Below are 21,828 nucleotides of genomic sequence, written 5' to 3'. Positions count from 1 at the left end.
CAGAACTGAAGAAGTCATGTAAAGGAGTTGAGGCTTGCCATCATGAAGAGAGCCTACAAGAAGCTATTGGTGAAGCCTAGTTGCAGCAGAAGACACCAGTGTATTGGAGATGCCAGTACCATGGGATGACCACCAAGAACAGCAGCAGCAGTGGAGTGGATCAACATGAGCTTAGAGTGCTACAGAGGGCAGAGCTGGAGGGACTCTTTGGAGGAGTCAGAAGAGTGTGTGTGGATCCTACCTATAGGAACAAGGAGCTGTAACATTGAAGTTGCCTTGGAGACTCCAAGATGCTTGAGATGCCAGAGCCATGGGCTATCTGCTGAGGAAAACTGCTAACAGGAAGTGGAACCAGCCCAGGAGAAAGAAGTTTATTGTAGTCAACAAAGATGAAAACGAAGTTGGAGATCTGAAGACTGCTTTGACATCAGCCACGGAGATGCAGAGTTTGGGGTTTGCCCAGCTGGTTTCCTGTCTTGCTTTGGGAATTACAATTATGATACAGGATGAATCTCAGAAGAGACTTTGAACTTTGAACTTTTAACATTGTTGAACTGCTGTAGACTATGGGTACTTTGGAAATTGGACTAAATGTATTTTGCATTATGATATGTTTAGATATGGTCTCCATAGACTCCTGTGTTTTGGACAAGCCTATGGGGGCCAGGGAGTGAAATGCAATGGTTTGTATATGCTTGGCCCAGGGAGTGACACTATTATGTGGTCCTGTTGGAGTAGGTATGTCACTGTGGCTGTGGGCTATAAGTTTCTCATCCTAGCAGCCTGGAAGACAGTATTCTTCTAGCAGCCTCAGGTGAAGATGTAGAACTCTCAGCTCCACCTGTACCATGCCTGGATGCTGCCATGCTCCTGCCTTGATGATAATGGACTGAACCTCTGAACCGGTAAGCCAACCCTAATTAAACGTTCTTTGTAAGAGTTGCTTTGATCATGATGTCTGTTCACAGCAGTAAAACTCTAACTAAAAGAATGACCAAAAGACAAGTTGGGGAGTTAAGGATTTATTTGCCATCTACTTCCATTCTGCTGTTCCTCACTGAAGGAAGTCAGGTCAGGAACTCAAACAGGGTGGGAACCTGGAGGCAGGAGCTGATGCAGAGGTCAAGCAGGGATGCTGCTTACTGGCTTGCTCAGCCTGCTTTCTTATAGAACCCAGAATCCCCAGTCCAGGAGTGGCACCACCCACAATAGGCTGGGCCCTTCCCCACCAACCACTTAGAAAATGCCTTACAGCTGGATCTTGTGGAGGTATTTTTTTCAATAACTTTCAGATAACTCTAGCTTGTGTCCCTCTCTTTGAGTGTCCCTCAAGCTCCAGAATGGTTTGGTGGCACGGTTGTGCCAGCTGTGAACAGCCTCATTTGTTTATGCTGCATATGTGGTTTTCTCTGAGCACCCAGATGTGAAGATGGTCAGAAAGGTTTGCGCACTGAGCTTTCTCAGACCCAACCATTTCACTGAGATGGAAGAGCAAGAAAATATCTTTTGGACAAACTATCAATTGAAATAATCACAAAACCAGGTAGGGCATTTCTGGAAACACTAAGCTGAAACCAAACCCAGAGAGTGTCTTTCCCATTGCAGCTGGAAAGGACAGCATAGGAGATGCGTGTAACAGGAAATGGTTGCAAACACGGGGACACGCAACTAAAAACTGAAATATGCCAACCGGAAAAGGAAATTCTTCAAAAGGAACATGTGATATCAAGTGTGTATTTCTAGTCCTGGAAAAGATCTGTCAGAAAAATCAAAAGTCCACTGATAAAGAACAAGATGACTTTGGTGGTATACACCTGTAATCTCAGCACTCGGGAAACTGAGGCAGGAGGATGGTGGCCTCAGTGAAGACGTGGATGACGTAAGGCTACTCTGGACCACACAGAGAGACCCTACGTCAGAAATTAAAGCAAACAAAGGAGAATAACAACCCAGGAGCACAAGTTTCGGAGACAGACCCAGATAAAAACCTGACCCTTGTTAAAGGCAGACCCGGACATATTTTTAGTTGTTTTCAAGCTCTGTAAAATGGAGATTTTCTTAGTGTTAAAACACAAGCCTGCACCTATGGGCGTGAATCAGACTGCTCTGCCGCTCTCCCTGGAAGGAAGGTAAGTAGCATTCTGTGCTGTGATCTGACAGCTTTCAATTTACGGTAGTTGGGCTCTCCCATGTGTTGTCACAAGTTCTGTGGAGAGATAAATCATTGTTATATGAAGTTTCTCACTCTCTCCAAAACTTTACAAAAAGTCAGACTTTTCCTTTCTTCTTGGGATCAGTTTGAGACTCTCTATGGAGATTTAGTCCAGAAGTGAGTGAAGACTGATTCTGTCCAAAGAGCTTCTCCTCTAACCTGTTCTGTCTGTCTGTCTGTCCATCTGTCGGTCTGTCTTTTCCTTCCTTTTTAAACTGTATTTATGTTGTGAAGATTAATAAGTAAATTCATGAATAAAGTTTCACTTTAAGAGTTGACTGTGGTGGTTTGAATAGGTATGGTCCCAATAGACTCACGTGTTTGCATTCTTGGCCCACAGGGAATGGCTATTAGGAGGTGTGGCCTTGTTGGAGGAAGTGGGGTGGGCTTTGAGGTATCCTATAGGCTCAAGCTATGCCCAGTATGGCAGGCACACCATTTCCTTCTGCTGCCTGTGGATCAAGATGTAGAACTCTCAGCTTCTTCTCCAGCACCATGTCTGCCTGCACACTGCCATGCTTCCCGCCATGATGATAATGAACTAAACCTCTGAAACTGTAAGCCAGCCCCAATTAAATGTTTCTTTTATAAGAGTTGCTGTGGTCATGGTTTCTCTTCACAGCAACAAAACCCTACCTAAGACATTGACATAAATTCTCTTTAGGAATTTGGGAGCTGGAGAGATGGCTCATCAGTTAAGAGCAATGACTGCTTTCCCAGAAGTCCTGAGTTCAATTCCCAGCAACAACAAGGTGGCTCACAACCATCTGTAATGAAATCTGATGCCCTTCTCTGGTATGTCCAAAGATAGTGTATGTACTCATATAAAGAAAATAAATCTTTAAAAAGAAAAGCTAAGACATCCTGTCATTAAAGACTGTAACAGCCTAGTTTGCTGCTTCCTGCTTCCAGTAGGAAGGCTACTGAACTGTGTTTATAGCCTCAAATTGAACAGGGTAGATGAGTGTTGTAAACCTAGGTGGTTCTCAGATCCTGCATCTTCTCTGCATGTTCTTTCTTCTCGGTTGAGTTTTCTTTCTCTTCCTCTTAACATCCTGACCACCATTTCAGTGGATCCCTGTGGTAGTATTTTATCAGTCCCACTAGGATTTCCTGGTTACCACCACTTCCCGGTGAACTGAGTCTCCCTGAACACTACAAGCACATGCTGACTCGAGGGGAGGGCAGGCCTTCGTGGGAGAGCAACCACCAAGATGGGGTCACCGAGGGCAGCTGAGTTAAAAGAAGCTCTGGTGAGAGAGCTCAGCTAGACCCAGTCAGCAGTGGCACCTATCAGGCCTAAAAGTGTCACTAAGGAAACCAAGTCTCCACCATCATTTCCAGTAACCTTTTAGAAATGCAAATGTCCTAGGTTTTGTGGATCGTTAACTCTAGAATGTAAATTTGTTCACAGGTCACTTTTCTTCAGAGCAGCAATAGGCTGAGACCTTTGACATAGTGAAGGGCTTAAACTACAAGAGAACCTTTGTCTCTAATTGCCTTGGAGGGAAAAAGGAAATTTGAATTTTGGCCCAACATTGGATTCACATAACCTTGAGCAAAGTACCACTTTTCTGGACTTTGGGAAGTGATGGCAGTCAGATACATAATCTTTGTCAGATAGGGGTGTCTGCTGCAGACAGGGTGCTGCTTATTGGCTCACTCAAACTGTAACTACCCTGGTAGACTTGGGCCTTACCTTGCCTTCTCCTCATTGGCTTGGGGGGGGGGGTGTCTTTTGAGCTATTGTGGTCTTCCTTAAGCTAATTTGAGTTGCTACAGTTTGTCTGACAGTAAGAATGATTCCTTGTCTAGTGAGGTTCTTCTGAACCTCTGGAGTTCTACTGAACCACTTGGGTGACTGACATATCTGTGACCAGTCTTGCGTCTGAAAGCTCTTTTGAAGCAAATCAGGGCTCTATTGAACTCTTTGGGTAGCTGATGTTTTGTGGCTGGCTTTTGTCTTTGGAAGCTCTTCTGAATTAATCTGGAATTTGGTAGATGACTTAGGCATCTGCCGGCATGGCAGGGAAATTTAAATTGTTCTGGTGACTAGCAAGGAAGGGATATAAGATCCTAAACAAGAGTGTTAAGGAAACTAACTGTGACCTCCCTGTATTGCTCTGGTGCTCCTAGAATTCTAGCTGACCACTTGCAAACTTATGATGAATTATCTAAGAATGTGCCTGAATTAATGTCATTTCTTGTGAGTGTCATGTCATGTCTAAAATAGCATGGGGCAAAAATTAATCTGCCCCTAGAGCTCATAAGATAACTGACTTGCATTTTTTTCAACTTATTATATAACAAAATTACTACTCTTGGTAAATCATATTTAAAATCTGCTTGTGTGTGTGTGTGTACATGTACCTGAGTATCTTGAAGATGATTTTAAAACTACATTAATATACAGATACTGTTGCCTGTCTACTCTGTTTTTACTCTTTTCTTTCTCTACACACCTTTTTAAAAAGTGGTAGCTCAGTGGTAGAGCAATTGTCTAACACACATGAGGTCCTTGTTCAATTCCCAGAACAGGAGAGAGAGAGAGAGAGAGAGAGAGAGAGAGAAAGAAAGAAAGAAAGAAAGAAAGAAAGAAAGAAAGGGAGAGAAAGAAAGAAAAAGAGAAAGATAGAATTAACTGTAGAATTTGAGACTGAAGAAAAAACCCCTGTCTATTCAAGACATCCAACTAGAAGATAGATATTGAAATGTTAATTCTCAGTTTCCTGGTAAAATGATGTCAGCTCATAAATATTTATATTTAATTTTTATTTATGTGCCTTGTCTGTGTGAGTATATGTCATATGTGGGGGTGCCTATGGGAGCCAGAAGAGGGTATCAGATTCCCTGGAGGTGAAGTTACTCATGGTTGTGGGTGCCAGGATGTGAATTCGGGCTCTCTAGTGGAACAAGAAACAGCCTTAACTGCTGAGCCATCACTCTAACCTCAAATGGTGATTCCTAAGAATCACAAATGAAGTCACTCTCGAGTCCCAAAAAGAGGACACTTACACTCCTCTCTTTGGTTCTCAGAATATTGAAACAATGGGCCTCAAAGAATTAAAATTTCCCCAGGAATCCCATGCTGAGGGAAAGGATGCCCTCATAGCAGCCAGAGAGGAACTTGTTTCCCGAGAGTTCACATCGTCCTGAGAGTCACCAGACCATCCTGCTGGACAGACTAGACTAGAGACAGGGGATGGATGGAACTTCTCCTTAACCAGAACTATGTGTCTCCTTGGCCTTTACTTAAATATAAACTTTATGTTAGTAACCTGAAGGTAGATCTGGAGGTTACTAGCCCATTTGTTCCTCACCCCAATGTGACCACTTCTCTCTCTGCTTTTTGATATTACTTGTGTCTTTAATTGGTTTATTTGGAATGGGTGGCTGAGTTAAGCCAAAGTGTTGAACATTAAAAACTCTGGTAACATTCTTAGAAAAGAAAGGCATTGCAATAATCTAATAAGGGTATTTTATTGCACATTATTTCTTTCTTTCTTTCTTTCTTTTTCTTTGGCTTTTCGAGACAGGGTTTCTCTGTATAGCCCTAGCTGTCCTGGAACTCACTCTGTAGACCAGGCTGGCCTCGAACTCAGAAATCTGCCTGCCTCTGCCTCCCAAGTGCTGGGATTAAAGGTGTGTGCCACCACTGCCTGGCTGCACATTATTTCTAAGTGTTTGATTATGGTAAAGACTTTTAAGTCTTCTCATTTTCTTTTACCCTTGATTTTAAGTGGATAAACTTTATTTCTAGAACCAGTTTTGAAAGGACATCATCATCTACCCAATCAGTGCACACTTTGTAACTTAACAAAACTTTAACTTTGTTTCTGAGAAAGCTGGGGTTCCCTTCCAGGGGTTCTTAGCTCCATTGATTAGTTTACTAAGGATTTGAAGGAAGCTCTGTGACAGTCTTTAGAGCTTGAGAGACAAACATGATAGGTAAGCCGTGGAGGTTCCCTGGAGGAAGGAGACAGAAGAGGAAGAGAAACAGTCTTGATGTTTGCAAGCGTCCTTGTGGTGGAAGGATGTGGTGGCCTCAAAGACAAAGTGAAAAAGGCCAGAGTATCAGGAGATATGTATGTATAAGCTTTGGGAAAAGAGAAGAGGGGTCACAAGTTTACAGTAACTCAGAGAAATAAGCAGACTTAGCAGAGCTACATGGGAAAGAAGTATCTGAGAAGGGTAAGTGTATCCTCCTGTTAAAGTATATCCTCCTGTTAAAGGGATAGCTGTTCCTCTCATCTTCTTATGGGGTCCTTAGGTGAATCTCCATTCCCAAGAAGTGGTATTTTGGCTAAGTAATTGACAAGACCAGCTGGATTAACTCCCCTCCCCTTCCTCCTCCTGTTCTTGTTCTCCCCCTCTTCCTCCTCCTCCTCCTCCTCTTCCTCCTCTTCTTCCTCCTCCTTCTTCTGTTTTTGGTTTTTGTTTTTTTGGGTTTTTTTTTTTGTTTTTCAAGACAGGGTTTCTCTGTGTAGTCCTGTCTGTGTAGCCCTGGCTGTCCTGGAACTCACTCTGTAGACCAGGCTGGCCTCGAACTCAGAAATCTGCCTGCCTCTGCCTCTGCCTCCCAAGTGGTGGGATTAAAGGCGTGCGCCACCACTGCCCCCTCCTCCTTCTTCTATATTTTCACATTTAGTTATTTATTTTGCATCTGGAGGAATGTGTCATGGTACAAGTATATTTAAGTTCAGAGCTCAGCTTGTAAGTTATTTCTCTCCTGTGTAACAAGTCTCTCCACCATGTAGGAACAAGGGATTAAACTCAGGTTGTTGGATTTGGAAGCAAGTGCCTTTGCCTACCGAGCCATCTTTCCAGCCCCCTGGATTGACTCGTTAGAGAGTAGACAATTCTAATCTTTGGAACAGATCAAAATGCAGTGTCTCCAGCCTCAGCCAGAGATTAATTCCAGGCTTTACCAGCATTGAGCCTACTTCTTCAGGATTCCAGTGTATCCTGAAAACAAGCTGAGGTATCAGTCTCATGGATGAAGCAACTACTACTACATTCTTGGACTTTCTATTCGAAGCCAGCCATTGTTGAGTTAGCTGGAGTGCAGCCTGTAAGGCATTGCAATAAATCTCCTTTCTATATTCTAGTCTTGTTACTCTAGAGAATCCTGACTAACACAGCTGGTGAGATGGATGGCTTAGTGAGTAAATTCCCTCTCTCTCTCTTTCTCCCTCTCTCTCTCTTTCTCTCCCTCCCTCCTCCCTCCTCCCTCCTCCCCCCACCTCTGTCTCTGTAATAGTGTCTCATAACCCTAGTAACAGAAGGAAAGCAGGAGATCCTTTAGAAGGCCAGAAGTTTTCTCATCTCAGATGAGCAGTAGCTTTTGGGGCTAGAGTTCCAGAAAATCAACAGCTACTAAAGTCACCTAAGACAAAAGGCTCTTCATCCTTTGTCTCAAGAATTTGAAGAACGGCTGGGCAGTGGTGGCACATGCCTTTAATCCCAGCACTTGGGAGGCAGAGGCAGGTGGATTTCTGAGTTTGAGGCCAGCCTGGTCTACAGAGTGAGTTCCAGGACAGCCAGAGCTACACAGACAGAGAAACCCTGTCTCGAAAAACCAAAAAAAAAAGAACTTGAAGAACAGATTTTGCAGACAATGGGAATATTAAATTCCTTTAATAAATAAAGGGAATTTATTTAATTAATCTAGTATATTAATTATCAATTATTTTACTCAACAATCACTTTTATAAATTATAAATTTAAATTAATTTAATAAAATAATTATTTATGCTTAATAATAAGACATTCCTTTAATAAATAAAAAGAATTCATTTAGGAGGAATTTTTTTTTTTTTTTTTTTTTTTTTTTTTTTTTCGAGACAGGGTTTCTCTTTGTAGCCCTGGCTGTCCTGGAACTCACTCTGTAGACCAGGCTAGCCTCGAACTCTCGAACTCAGAAATCCGCCTGCCTCTGCCTCCCAAGTGCTGGGATTAAAGGCGTGCGCCACCACCGCCCGGCAGGAGGAATTATTTTAAAACAAGTTTTAAAAAAGGAATTTGTTATAGGTTTATGGTGAGAACTTATGAGAAAGAAGCCTATAGATCCCCTATGTGCCAAGAGCAAGTCCCAGGAAGTGAGTTCTCATCAAAGGCCTTCATCTATAGGCTAATAAGGCTTTCCTGGGTCAAGCACGGAGGATGAGCTGGTCAGTATAGCTGGTCCACCCACGAGATGTCCATGTATCTCAATTGTCACGTTCTCAAATGGCCAGACAGTTTTGTAAAAGGAGAAGAACGATAAGAAACCAGACCCAACCACAGCTCCTTTAGCATTCCTCACCTCAGACCACAACAGAGCTAAGAACATTTCCAACCATGGACAAGAATTTAGCTCCCTGTGCCCCAAATGCTAGACCAGTTTCTATCTCTTGATCACATCCGCCTCAGTCTGCCTTGATTTTACCATCCTCCTGACCTACATCTCCCAAGTGCTGGGGTTACAGCAAGCATCACCACACTCAGTTTGTACAGAGCTGGCGCTCAGACCCAGGGCTTCATGAATGCTAGGTAAGCATCCTATGAGCTGAACCACAGCCCTAGCCTAAAGAGCAAGCATGTCCTTAAGACTTGGTACTGTATTCAAAGATTTTCATGTTTTAAGAAGCATTAAATAGAGCCCAAAGTGCCATTTTAATAGGTTTCAAAAATTTAAAAGTACCTGATTTTACAAGACACTACAGATTTATCAGATTTCTGGGTATGTGTAGGACTGCGTAAGGTAAGGGTATCCTGGGTCATGGTTGAGCAGGTGCCTAGAACCCCGAGATTCTGCGTGGAATTCTGCACGAGAACCAGCAGAGTTCGGTCCCCCGCATCATCCAGGATCCTGAAAAGCAGTCACGGTCTCCATAGAGTCACATAGGCCAGGCTATAGGCCTCAGGCCCTAGGGATTTACATACTAATGAAGGCCAGAGGGCAGAGCAAATTAAACATGCCTCCCCCAGATCCTCCCCCAAATCTCCCCTTTTCCCCCTCCCTATATAACTCGGGACTGCCCTGAGTTTTTGGGGGGTACGCCTAGATCCATCTATTATCGCCATGACAATAAACCTTTTTGGAACCAAGGACTTCCTCGTGTTACTGGGGCCTGTCGTCGCCAAGGCCCTCAGGCCACTGGAACCATAGGACTTCTTCCCTAATGTGGGACCCGCCACTGCAGCAGAAAGCCCCTCTGGGGCTTGCGCCACTGTGGCGGCCTTCTAAAATTTTCCCCACAGGTATGTAGTTAAATTCAGACTGTTTTTATGACAAATTAAAATCATCCACTTTTAATTTACATCCTTGCTGTAAACCACCCTAGTTTCCTTATACAACTACAGCAAGTTTGGTCCCCACTCCCCTCTCATTTTCACCCTCAAGTTTTGAGAATTAACATTTGAAAACACCAGATCCAAAGCATTCCACCAAGAAGTCCAAGGTTGACATTTCCATATCTACATTTTCCTTAGGCTTGACAGAGATAAAGTTTTTGCATAATGGACTGTTTTTCTTCCCTCTCAAATTTTACTGCTAACTCACAAACACCTGAATTTCGGCTAGACCTATCTAAACTAAGGCCCTGAAACATGACTTTTTAAAAAGAGGAATGTTAGTATTCTGTCTAAACTCCACCTCCACAGTTACCTGGCAACAGCCAGATAGGCGTGCCCACTATAAAAGGGGCTGCTTGGCTCTTCCTCTCTCTCTTACTCTCTTACTCTCTTGCCTCTAGCTTCTCTCTGCCCCCTCCCTCCTTCCCTTCCCCCTCTCTCCACGTGGTCATGGCCAGCCTCTACTCCTCTACCTCTCCGCTCTCCCCCACATCTTCTCTCCCCACCTTTGCCCTCCGCCCTAAATAAACCCCCACCCCTTTGGAACTGTTTGGTCTGCTGTTATCTGTTCTAAGTTGTGCACTGAAGTCTAACGAGGAACATCTGATCCCAGTGCTGAGAATCAAACTCCTGTCCTCTGGGAGAGCATCAGGTACTCTTAACTACTGGGACTTAATATTAATTAAAAACTAATTATTATTATCTGATGACCAGATTGCTGCTCTGCTCAGCCTTTCAATGGCATCCCATCGCCTTCAGGAGAATGTCCATCCCTTAAAGGTAATGGTCACACACTGCAGGGTGGACATAGCATTTGAGAGTCTGGCTATCATCTATAACCTCATCTCAATGTTTTTTGTTGTTGTTGTTGTTTGTTTGTTGTTTTTTTGTTTTTTTGAGATAGGGTCTCACTGTGTAGTTCTGGCTAGCCTGGAAATCACTTATGTTGGCTAGATTGATCTTCAACTCACAGAAATCCCCCTGCCCTTACCATGATTAAAGGCATTTGCCACCATGCCCAGCCCCCAGCTCAATCTTATTCCAGACTTCCAGCTGTTCCCAAACCTTCCATGCCATCGCCATGTCCCTGGCCCTGTGGTGCTGTTTTATGTGAGCAAACTCACCCTCATTCTGCGCAAGCACACTCACTCTTCAGAAGCCTTCCACAAGTCACATGATGCTAACCTGTCACGTATAAGGGGAAAGGTCATCTAAGAGTTGCTGACTCTCTGAGGTCAAGCCTGTCTACATGAAGATCTTTCCCACTGAAGAACACATGAAGCTTGTGTAACACTGAAGATGATCGTGGGGTTTTGAGGTTTTTTTCTGAATTTAAAAAAATAGAGTGTTGTGGTGGTTTGAATAAAAATGGTCCTCAAAGGTCCATAGGGAATAGCACTATTAGAAAGTGTGGCCTTGTTGAAGTAAGTATGGTCTTGCAGGAGGAAGTGTGTCACTGGAGTAGGCTTTGAGATCGCAGATGTTCAAGTCAGACCCAGTGTTGCATTTTTCTTCCTGCAGCTCTGGGTTTAGAACTCTCAGCTTGCTCTTCATGTCTGCCTGCACACCACCAGACTTCCCACCATGATGACAATGGTCAAAGGAAACTGTGATCCATGGTTTTCTTTGTAAGTGTTGTGATCATCATGTCTCTTCACAGCAATAGAAACCCTAAGACTGTGTTGCCTCTGTCTGCCGCCTTCTGCTGAAACAAAGATGGCTCCTGTCTGACAAGTGAATAGAGTTCATGGTTGCTGAAGAAAGGTCAGGTGGTCTAACATAAGAAACAGACAGCTATTTGTAGGGGGGTGGTTCTGATGTTTTGATCAGGAATCTGAGTGTGAACATTGAGGGTCCTGTCCCCCTACTGGTTCTTGGTCGATCAGTAAATCCTAGTGGCCAATGAGCTGGGCAGAATAGGTGGGACTTCCAATTTTCCTGCAGGCAGTATAGCAGACACAGAGAGGAGAGAAGGTTTCACCATGCTTCAGAGGGAGAAAGCCACACAGCCATGTGAAATCTAGGGTGGAGTAGCCATTGGCTGCTTTCCTGACTGGGTCTAAGGTAGCAGATGGGATATTAGAAACATAATTAAGCTGCGGGAAGATTTAGGGTGCTGAGCTGGAAGTGGAAAGAAGGGCAAGATACCCAAGAGAGAGGCTTGGAAGAGCCCTACCATTGAGCTAAAGCATATCAAAGATAAGCTAGTGTGTGTGTGTGTGTGTGTGTATGTGTGTGTGTCTTTCATCCTTGGATCCAAGGGAACCTGAGCAGGCTGATAGCAAGGTCCACCCTGAGCTAAAAGCAGGGTAGCAAAAACTACAACTATTAGTCTGGGAGATTGAGAGTCTGTTTCAGGAACAGAGAGAAGTTAAGAATGGGATGCCATTCCTTTGATCCACTTGATCCACTCTTCTGATTGAATGACTCCTGTTTTCTTTAGTGACAGGATCTTACTATGTTGTCATAGCTATCCTGAAACCTGCTATACAGACAAGACTGGCCTTGAGCTCACAATGATGTCTGACTCCTCAGTGCTGGGACTAAAGGTGTGTACCACCATACCCACCATACTGAGTGACTTTCTTTTAAGAGTTTTTTTTCATATATATATATATATATATATATATATATATATATGAAATATGTATGTATATGTGTGTATATATATGAAATATATATACACATACACATATATGTATATGCATATATATATATATGAGAGAGAGAGAGTTTTGCCTACACAGATGTCTGTGGACTCTATGTGCTGATACCCTTCAGGGCCAGAAGACGGCATCGTAATACTTTGAACCGAAGTTACATGTGGGTGTGAGCTGCCATGTGGGTGCTAGGAACTGAACCCTGGTCCTCTGCAGGAGCAACAGGTACTCTTAATCACTGAGCCATCTCTCCACCCCTGATTGACTCAGTGACTCTGTTCTTAACATGACCTTGAACTGTGGCATTCAGAAACTCTTGCTTGCTTTTGTTCATCTGAATTCCAAGGTGGTATAGTGCCCCAGCCCGCGGGGATTCGACGAGACCCTAGGGAAGGAGAGGGCGAAAGATGGAACAAGAGACATGAGGAAGAAGCACAAGTCTGAATGTCTGATCAAGTGCTTAAACTTTATTGTTCAGGTTTCTGTTACAAAGGCAGGCAGGCAGGAGGGTCATCTAGCAGTCAGGGTCCAGGGTCATCTGTAATTGCAAAGTTCTCTAAGCCCACAAGAATTCCTAGCCCAAATTACTTATCTAGATATTTTCTCACAAGTAAGAAGGCAATTAAAACATTTCTCAGCTCGAGTTGCTTATCTGATTAATAATTTTTCCCTGACAGGAAAGTAATAAAGTATTCCTTAACTCAGGCTGTTTGCTTAAGTGACATTTGCTCTCAGGCAGAAAGGAGTCTTGGCCCCCAGCAGTATAGATCCACACAATAGCCACCAGGTTTTTGACAAAGATGTCAAAAACATGCATTGGAGAAAAGAGAACCTCTTCAACAAATGGTGCTAGAAAAACTGGATGTCAACATGTAGAAGAATGAAAGGAAATCCTCTCCACTCAACCTGTACGAAAGTAAAATCCAGGGCCTGGAGAGATGGCTTAGCAGTTAAAAGCACTGACTGCTCTTCCAGAGATCTTGAGTTCAATTCCCAGCAATCACATGGTGGCTCACAACCATCTATAATGGGATCTGATGCCCTCTTCTGGTGTGTTTGAAGACAGCTACAGTCTGAAGATGAACTACAGTGTATTCATATATATAAGAATAAATAAATACATCATAAAAAACAAAAGACAAAACCCCAAAACCTTCCAAATGGACCGAAGACCTTAATGTTAAACCTTGAACTCTGAAACGGAAGAAAATTAGGAGAAATACTTCAAGATACAGGCATAGGCAAAGATTTTATAAAAAGGATTCTAACTGCACAGGGAACAATGCTAGCCATGAACCGATGGAATAGTATGATATGTTCAAGTTTCTACAAAGCAAAGGGACGAGAGTACAGAATAGGAGGATCTTTGGTAAGTACATATCTAACGGGATTAATGTCTAGAATATACAAAGAACTCAGGAAACTATATGCCAAGAAACCAAACAATACAATCAGCAAATAAACAGACAGTTCTCAAAAGATAATGTGCCGATGGCCAAGAAACACACGAAAAGATGCTGCACGTCACTCGGAAGCTAGGTGTGGCTGTGCATGCAGTAACCCCAGCACTCAGGGAGCAGTGGCAGGAAGACACAGAGAGGCAGACCTCACACATTGCTGGTGGGAATGTATTAGTCTAGCCGTCATGAAAGTCAGTGTGAGAGTTCTCAAAAATCTGAAAATAGATCCGTTACATGAGTTTTGGGGGTCATCCAGGGTCCTAGCATCCTCATAAAACCGTGATCAGCCACCCACTTTCACTAGGCCAATTAAAGAGACAAATTAATCATTAAATAGTAGATTTATTCAGTGGGGCCGTGTTAGGAAGAGAAACAAGTTTGGTGACCCCTCAGCAATTTTTGGAGTTTAGAGACAAGTATTGGTAAACGGGAAGACAGAAGGGAAAGGAACAAAGCGTCTGGTTCAGGACTCTGGCTCCAGGGAAGTGACACGAGCTTTGGTCTAAATAGAAGAGGCTCTGAGGCAGAGAGCAGGAGGACCGTATGGTTAAACAAGCCTTCGTGGTCAAGATGTCTGCTTTACCATTCTCGCACTCTGACTCTACATAGTGGGCCAAAGCCATAGTTACCAACATTACGAAAAGGATAGGTGAAGGGGTGGTTCTGATGTTAAAGTCCTGTTCTCCAATTGGTTCTTGATTGGTTCTTGATTTGTCAGTAAAGGTGGCCAGGGGACAATTGCTGGCCGGAATGTACAGGTGGGACTTCCGGTTCCAGGAGGAAAGGGAGATGAAAAGAAGGAGAAACGGTGTCTTTTTTGCCTTGCTTTGGAGGAAGAAGAAGGCTTGTGGGGAGGGGGGAGCTTGGATGTATGGCCTCCTCTATCTTGAAAGATGAACAAGGATGTTTAGAAGGGGCTAAGTAGGACTAGTCACTGAAGTTTAGGGCAAATGGAAAGATGGAGACAATAAATTGCACGCTTTTCCAGGCAGGAGATAATAACACCCAGCAGTTGTGCCTAGAAGGGAAATGGTAGATGAACAAACTGTGTGTGTGTCTTTTATCCATGGACTCAAGGGGACCAGGAGGGAGCTGGTGGCTCGGTCACCTCCCAGAACAAAGGTGGGTGGAACAAAAGGGAAACCAGGAGGGGCTGATAGCACGGCCGTGTTCCGGGGCAAAGTCAGTAGTTTTAAACAGATAGGTCTGATTCTTACAAGATGATCACTTCCTCTTGGAGATCTTTGTCATCAGAGAAAACTCTCTTCCTCTATAGTGTGGGCAGTCTTTCCAAGGAGCTTTGCTATTCCTGGAATCCAGGACAGTCATAAGTTTAGTACAAGGACTAGACACCTTTAGGCTCCTTCGGAACAGGACATTGTAAAAAGAGGGTTTCAATTAATCTTACTTTTGTGTCTCCAGCCTTGAAGAAGGATGAGGCAGGTTAGGCACAACCCGTTTTACCATGGACACTCCAATTACTGTGGCTATGAAGCAGTGAACTAGGAGAATTCAGAACAAAGGCAGACATGCCAGGCTTTTTATACTGCTTTCCATTACCACGTGGGGCCAAAGGAGTCAATGGTTTTTAGCAAATGAGTTCTAAGTACCTGTTATAGAATCATCTTTTCCAGCTTCCAGTTGATCACACTCCAGATTCAAAATACCTATGCCTCTCCCTTAACTCCACCCCAGCCAAACTTCTTTTCATCATCTTCCCACCTAGAAGAATGACATCTCCTAAGCCAGAAACCCAGATGTCATGTGTGATAGTTTCTATATGCTCAGCCCAGGGAGTGGCACTATTAGAAGGTGTGGCCCTGTTGGAGTAGGTGTGTCATTGTGGATGTGGGCTTTAAGACCCTCTTCTTAGCTGCCTGGAAGTCAGTCTTCCACTAGCAACCTTCAGATGAAGATATAGAACTCTCAGCTCTGCTTGTACCATACCTGCCTAGATGCTGCCATGCTTCTGCCTTGATGATAATGGCCTGAACCACTGAACCTGTAAGCCAGTCTCAATTAAATGTTGTCCTTATAAGACTTGCATTGGTCATGGTGTCTGCTCACAGCAGTAAAACCCTAACTAAGACATCATGGTTGGTTCTTTCTTTCAAAACTCACATCAAATTTTTGACAGTTCTCCTTGCTAATCTTACTAAACCATTTCCTCCTCCTTAAATAACTTTCATCTGCCACTAGAACCATTGCAACAACCTAACTTGTCTTTCCCTCAATCTTACTTCTCAACCTGTCTGTTACCAGAATAGTCTTAACTCCCAAGTCCACTTTGCTGTTTAAAATGATGAGTGGCACCCCATGACCTTGGGATAAAGCCCAAGCTCATCACTGCCTGTAAGACACACAACGGTGATGTGCAAATACCGTTTTATATTCTACCTGCATCTCCCTATGCTACACTCCTCACTCTCAAAAATGCAACAGAGGTCTTTCATCTCATTCTGACATTCTGCCTACGAGATGACTGCTCTGCCTTCCTAAAGCTAAAGGGTTCAAGAAAGTTTAGCCGTTTGCATTGGTTCATGGGAATGTGGGAAGTCCTTGAGAGAAATGGAGGCTTTTCCATCTCAGGTATCTGGGTTCTTTGTCTCTGTACACTCAAAGCATGAGTTTCACAGGCAACAACAGGAGGGTGTGTTTATAACGCTTCTTATAGGTTTATAAGTAAGAGTTCAAGAGATTGGAGGCAAGCAGAGCTCTTGTATAGCAAGAGTAGGTCCCAGGCAAAGGATTGCCACCAAGGCTCATTGTCTAGGGATTAATAAGGCTTTCCAGGGTTGGGGCATCGTAGTGAGCTGATCTGCTTTCCAAGGCTCTAGCAGGCTTCCTCTCCTCCAGAGCTTCGCAGCAGTGAACAGTGCCCTCTAGTGGCATAGTCCTTGTGCAGGCCTCTGAAATTGGTACCCTAACACGGCACCCTTTTGTGCTTCTAGAAAAATTGAGATTATGGCTATGTGTAGTTTTTAGTTAGTTCTACATATTTCTATCCTTCAGTCTTGACAGAAGCCAAAGTTTCAGCCTTTACGGTGATCTAGAAATAGGGATTCCTTAGTGCTTGGTACTGGCCAGCATTATAACCCTCAGCCTGGGGTCTGGAGACCCAGACCCTCTAGACTCTGCAGTGTTAACTAGAGTCTTTGACTACTGGAAGCGAGCACCACTAGGTGGCTTCCCATAGCAAATGCCAGCAAACAGCTTAAATTCTAAAAATGGCTTTACCATGTGGCATAGCAAGTTTCTTAAACATGTTAAATTATACATATAAATATAAATAAATTATACATATAATAATATTGTTGCTGGTGGTGAAGCTGGGGAAGTCACAGAGAGAGAAGAATAAGAGAGAGAGAGAGAGAGAGAGAGAGAGAGAGAGAGAGAGAGAGAGAGAGAGAGAGAAAACACCAAAACCTCTACCCAGTGTTTCTAGTCTCTCATCATCATCAGAAAAAAAATTTTTTTTTAATGAAGCAAAGTAAGGAATTAGGAGGAAGTTCATTTCAGAACGAAAGTGCACACTCAAGCAGTGGGTGAGGGCCCTCAGAAATGGTCACACTGCACAGAATTTTGGGCAGCTTTTTTAGGGCAATCTTTAATGCAGGAAAAAGTACTCATGAGCTAAGGCAGGAAAAAAATCAGGGAACCGCAGGAATGAGTTGGGATCCCTTTCATTTTCCCAACAGGGCTACTACCCATTTCTGTCCTTATATGGAGATTTCAGATATGACATAGCAACCAATGCATGAAGGGAAAAGGGCATTTTACAAGGCTAATCATATAGAGACATCATTCTGATGAAGCAAATGACGGTTGCCATCTCTGCTGGGCCCCAGTCAGTTCTGGGTGGTCTTGCTTTTTTCTATTTAAGGAACATACCTTCCATCATTGTAATCTGCTGTTGCAGCAGCCTCTAGCCTACCACAGTGTCCACAGCAACGCAGACACTTCCTTCTCTTTGCCTTGCTCTCTTCAGCACGTCAGCCACTTTCCATGTGAAAACATGCTGAAGCTGAGTGCAGTAGTTCCTGGCAGTGTGTGGTTATATAGCACTGTGTCCAAAGACTGCCAGAGAACTCACCAATCCTTGTACCTCAGAAAGCAGCAGATTTCGATTTGCTGTCCTCAGTCATGTCATGTGATCGGCACAATGACTGGCAGGAGAGTGGAATCCTATGACTGCCTTAGAGCTGTGGTTCTCAAAGTCAGCATCAGCATTACCTAGAAACTTGCTGGAGATGCAGGTTATCAGGCCCTCTCAAACTTAGAAACTTTGAGAGAGAGAGACCCAGCTCTCCAGGTGACTCTGCTATAGTTCAGCTTTGAGAACTTCTGGCTTAAGCTAACTGAAAATGATTTCCTGGTGCCAGAAAAGCTCTAACCTTCCCTAAATCTCTTGATTATCATATACTGAGAAAGATCATGTTTTGTTATTGTATTAAGTCAGGGAATTAGAACTGATTGAAGGTGGCAGTTATTAGGTTGGCTTACATGATTCAGTCTGAGCACTACGACAATGGCTGTTTTTTACAATGGGAAGGCTGAGAGCGGGTAGTTCAGTCCACAAGACTAGGAACCTCAGCAGTCCCGGCCTGGTGCCGAAGGTCAGGAACTTGCTGGCAAGCCGCTTGTCTTCAGTCCACAGTGAAAGGCAGAAGAAGCTAGGCTCTCTGGAGGTGGGTGTCGGCAACGGCAGCAGCAGGGTAGGTGGATTTGAAAGCAAGGCATATTGTAAAATGTGAGTTTTGTGTTTTGTTTTAATTTTTCTTTTAATATCTCCTTTTCTAACAAACAGTAGTCAGTTCTCTTAACTCCCTGCCAGCCCTCCTCTCAGTTTCTGGTTCAACCCTTTCATATGTTTCTCTCAACCTTTCCTCCCTCAGTTTCCCCGACAGTCTGCTTAGACAGTCCTATCTCCCAGCTCATATGTTTCTCTCAACCGTTCCTCTCTCAGTTTCCCCGACAGTCTGCTTAGACAGTCCTATCTCCCAGCAGTTGCAGTCTGTCTGCCCAGCTCAGCCTCTCCACCTCAACTGTCTCCTAACGGACCTCCTGCACCAACTGCCTTCTCTTCCTCCTCTGCTAACCCAATCCTCTTCCTCACCCTCTGCTGGCTTTTTCATATCCTTTCCTGCCGAGGGCCCTGCAGGAGGAACTACAGGTGGCTTTAGAACTCATGGACTGCAGCCCACAGATTACCACAGCCCCATGGGTGGGCCTCAGTGTGGCACGGCCCTGAGGACCAACCATGTGTCCTGAGGACTCCATGCTGTTGTGGAGTTCTGTTCTGCTTGCTGCCCTCACATCTCTTTTAATCTAAAAATTATGAAAACTCTAAGGGGGCTTCAAGTCCCTCACTGGGCAATGTCTCTGGCACTCACAACAATAATACTTGATCTCTTTCAGGCATTGCTGCTGGAAAAGATTAATGATTCAATCACCACCCCAGAGAAGAACTTAGACATGAAGATTGACAACAGTGACCTCTACACTTAGAAAACATTTGGAAAAATAAAGTTGTTAGTGAAGCCAGGTTGAGATGTTTTTATCACTGGCTCTGATATAGAAAATCACAGGGAACAATATGAAGTTCAGAAAGGCACACTCTTAGTAGTTAGTTAAGCTAGGAACCCTTTATGGTCAGGGACAAGAACAATGGCAGCACTGGCTGACATGACTCTCACTGAGGCTGGACTGGTGATGATTGATTTCTTATATGCATTTTTGCCCTCAACTTCCTGATATGATTTATTAAGAATTGCTGATGGGTAGATATGCATTCTGAGGATTTACAGTAGATATGACTGATTTTTTTTATATAAAAGTTTAGATTTGTGATTCTTTTAACTTTTTTTTTTTTTTTTTTTGGTTTTTCGAGACAGGGTTTCTCTGTGTAGCCCTGGCTGTCCTGGAACTCACTCTGTAGACCAGGCTGGCCTCGAACTCAGAAATCCACCTGCCTCTGCCTCCCAAGTGCTGGGATTAAAGGCGTGCGCCACCACCGCCCGGCTAACATTTTTACAAGATTACTTTTAAAGTGTTGGAGAGATGTCTGACTCCTCCAACACTTAAGAGCACTGACTGCTCTGCCAGAGGCCCTGAGTTCAATTCCCAGCACCACATGGTGGCTCACAACCATCTGTAATGGGATCTGATGATCTCTTCTGGCCTGTAGGCATACATGCAGATAGAACTCTGTATACATAATAAATAAATAAATAAATAAATAAATAAATAAATCTTTAAAATAAAGAAATGTGTAAAGTTTGTGCAAATGGGGGTTGGAACACTGTCCCTTCCATCCATCAACTGTGTGCATGTATGTAGTATGTATATGTGTAAAGCTTGTCTGGGTATGGCTTGGATCTCACTCTGTCCACCAATTGTGTGTATATGTATGCATGTGTATGTGTGAAATTCTTGGAGCCTGCTTGCTGGAGCTTTGCTCTAACCATTCTCTGTGTGAATGTGTACATGTCTGCCTGTTAGCATTTCTTCTAGGCTCTACCCAGCAGTTACCTGGCAACAGCCAGGTAGGCCTGTCTTACTATAAAAGGGGCTGCTTTCCCAGTCCTTACTCTATTCTCTCTGACTCCCTTCTCTCCCTGACTGCCTTCTTCCTCTCTCCCTCCCCCCTTCATGTTCCTGGCTGGTCTCTCCGTCTCCCTCTTCCTATCCTCTCTTTCCCTCTCCCTCCCTCTCTCCTTTCCAACTCCTCTTCCCATGTCCTAAATAAACTCTATTCTACACTATACCCATCAAATGGCTGATACCTCAGGGGGGAGGGATTCTTTAGCATGGCCCACAGAGGCAACCCCTCCCACACCTCACCATACCTAGCTCTACAAACATATCCTCTGTCTCTTTTTTATAAAACACAAAACACGGTCTGTATATCTGTATGCGTGTGTGTGTGTGTGTGTGTGTGTGTGTGTGTGTAAATTGTGTGTATGTCTTTTGTTTCATCCACTCTGTGTGTGTGTGTGTGTGTGTGTGTGTGTGTGTGTGTGTAAGAATTTTCTCTCTTTCCTTCTCTTTCTCCCAGGCTCCAAGGAGTTAAAAGAGTTCCTAGTTTCTCTGCTGGTCACAGAGAGTGCCAGATCCAGTAAATTAAGCTTTGTTCCCTCAGAAAAAAAGTCTGCTGAGTTACTTCTCTAGTCCCTGGCTGCCTTTGACAGCAGCCCCTGTATGTTGGATCCAACCCCAGCAGCAGCTCTAAGCACTGATCCCCAAAAGCTGCCTGCCTCAGTTTACCCACCACATGGATGCCAAAGCCAGCCATTGACACTCCCCTGTTCCCAGAAATTCAAGAGGTAACCAGCACTGAAGGTGATAGAGTCAAGCAGTTCTAACAGCTAAGAATTCTTAAAGGGACAGGCTCACAAGATAAATCACAGCACAGCATGCCAATTTACTTGTGGAATGGGTTGCCAAACACTAGAAAAGCAAAAGCTTTTCCCTCAGATCTCAGAATACCTGGGTTGTCGCCAGCAGCTGCTACCCACATTTACAGTGGATCTCCCATGTCAATTAACCTAATTAAGAAAGTCCCTCACAAGCCGGGCTGTGGTGGTGCACGCCTTTAATCCCAGCACTTGGGAGACAGAGGCAGGCGGATTTCTGAGTTCGAGGCTAGCCTGGTCTACAGAGTGAGTTCCAGGACAGCCAGGGTTACACAGAGAAACCCTGTCTCAAAAAAAAAAAAAAAAAAAAAAAAAGTCTCACACAGATGTACCCATAGGCATGTCTCTTAGTTGATCCCAGGCAACCTGACAACCAAGATTAACAGTTAATACGTTAAAAAGGAGAAAAAAAAAAAAAAAGCAGAAATGGCTGTGGAGTAGACAGCCTCTGTACAGGGAAAGTTGCATCTCTTTGAGTATTCAGAATGACCCAAGTTGCCGGACATGGTGGCACACACCTTTCTTCCCAGCAGAGGCCAGAGATCTCTGAGTTTGAGGCCAGTCTGATCTACATAGTGAATTCCAGGACAGCCAGACCTTTGTAGATAGACATTGCCTCATCTCACCCCATCCCACATGCCCCAAAAGAGAAAAATGGCCCAATTCATTCAACAATAAGACACTCAAAGGAGTGTCAGGCACATCCACTCACTGTGAGCTGAAGTTCCCTGAGACACTCAAAGGAG

At 43.9% G+C, this 21,828-nt stretch overlaps 1 long non-coding RNA gene across 1 annotated transcript; it reads left to right on the top strand.

Annotated features, from left to right (window-relative positions):
* Positions 1–1,437: 1,437 nt before the first annotated feature.
* LOC114633207 lies at positions 1,438–19,212 on the top strand. The gene is made up of 2 exons (XR_003713179.1): positions 1,438–2,129; positions 19,086–19,212. It is a non-coding gene; the product is annotated as an uncharacterized LOC114633207 (long non-coding RNA).
* The last annotated feature ends 2,616 nt before the right edge of the window (positions 19,213–21,828 follow it).

The sequence above is a fragment of the Grammomys surdaster genome, unplaced genomic scaffold (assembly GCF_004785775.1).
Source record: "Grammomys surdaster isolate TR1022 unplaced genomic scaffold, NIH_TR_1.0 554, whole genome shotgun sequence".
Lineage (NCBI taxonomy): Eukaryota > Metazoa > Chordata > Mammalia > Rodentia > Muridae > Grammomys > Grammomys surdaster.
Note: the sequence above shows the minus strand (reverse complement) of the source record. Positions and strands in the feature narration are given on the sequence as shown.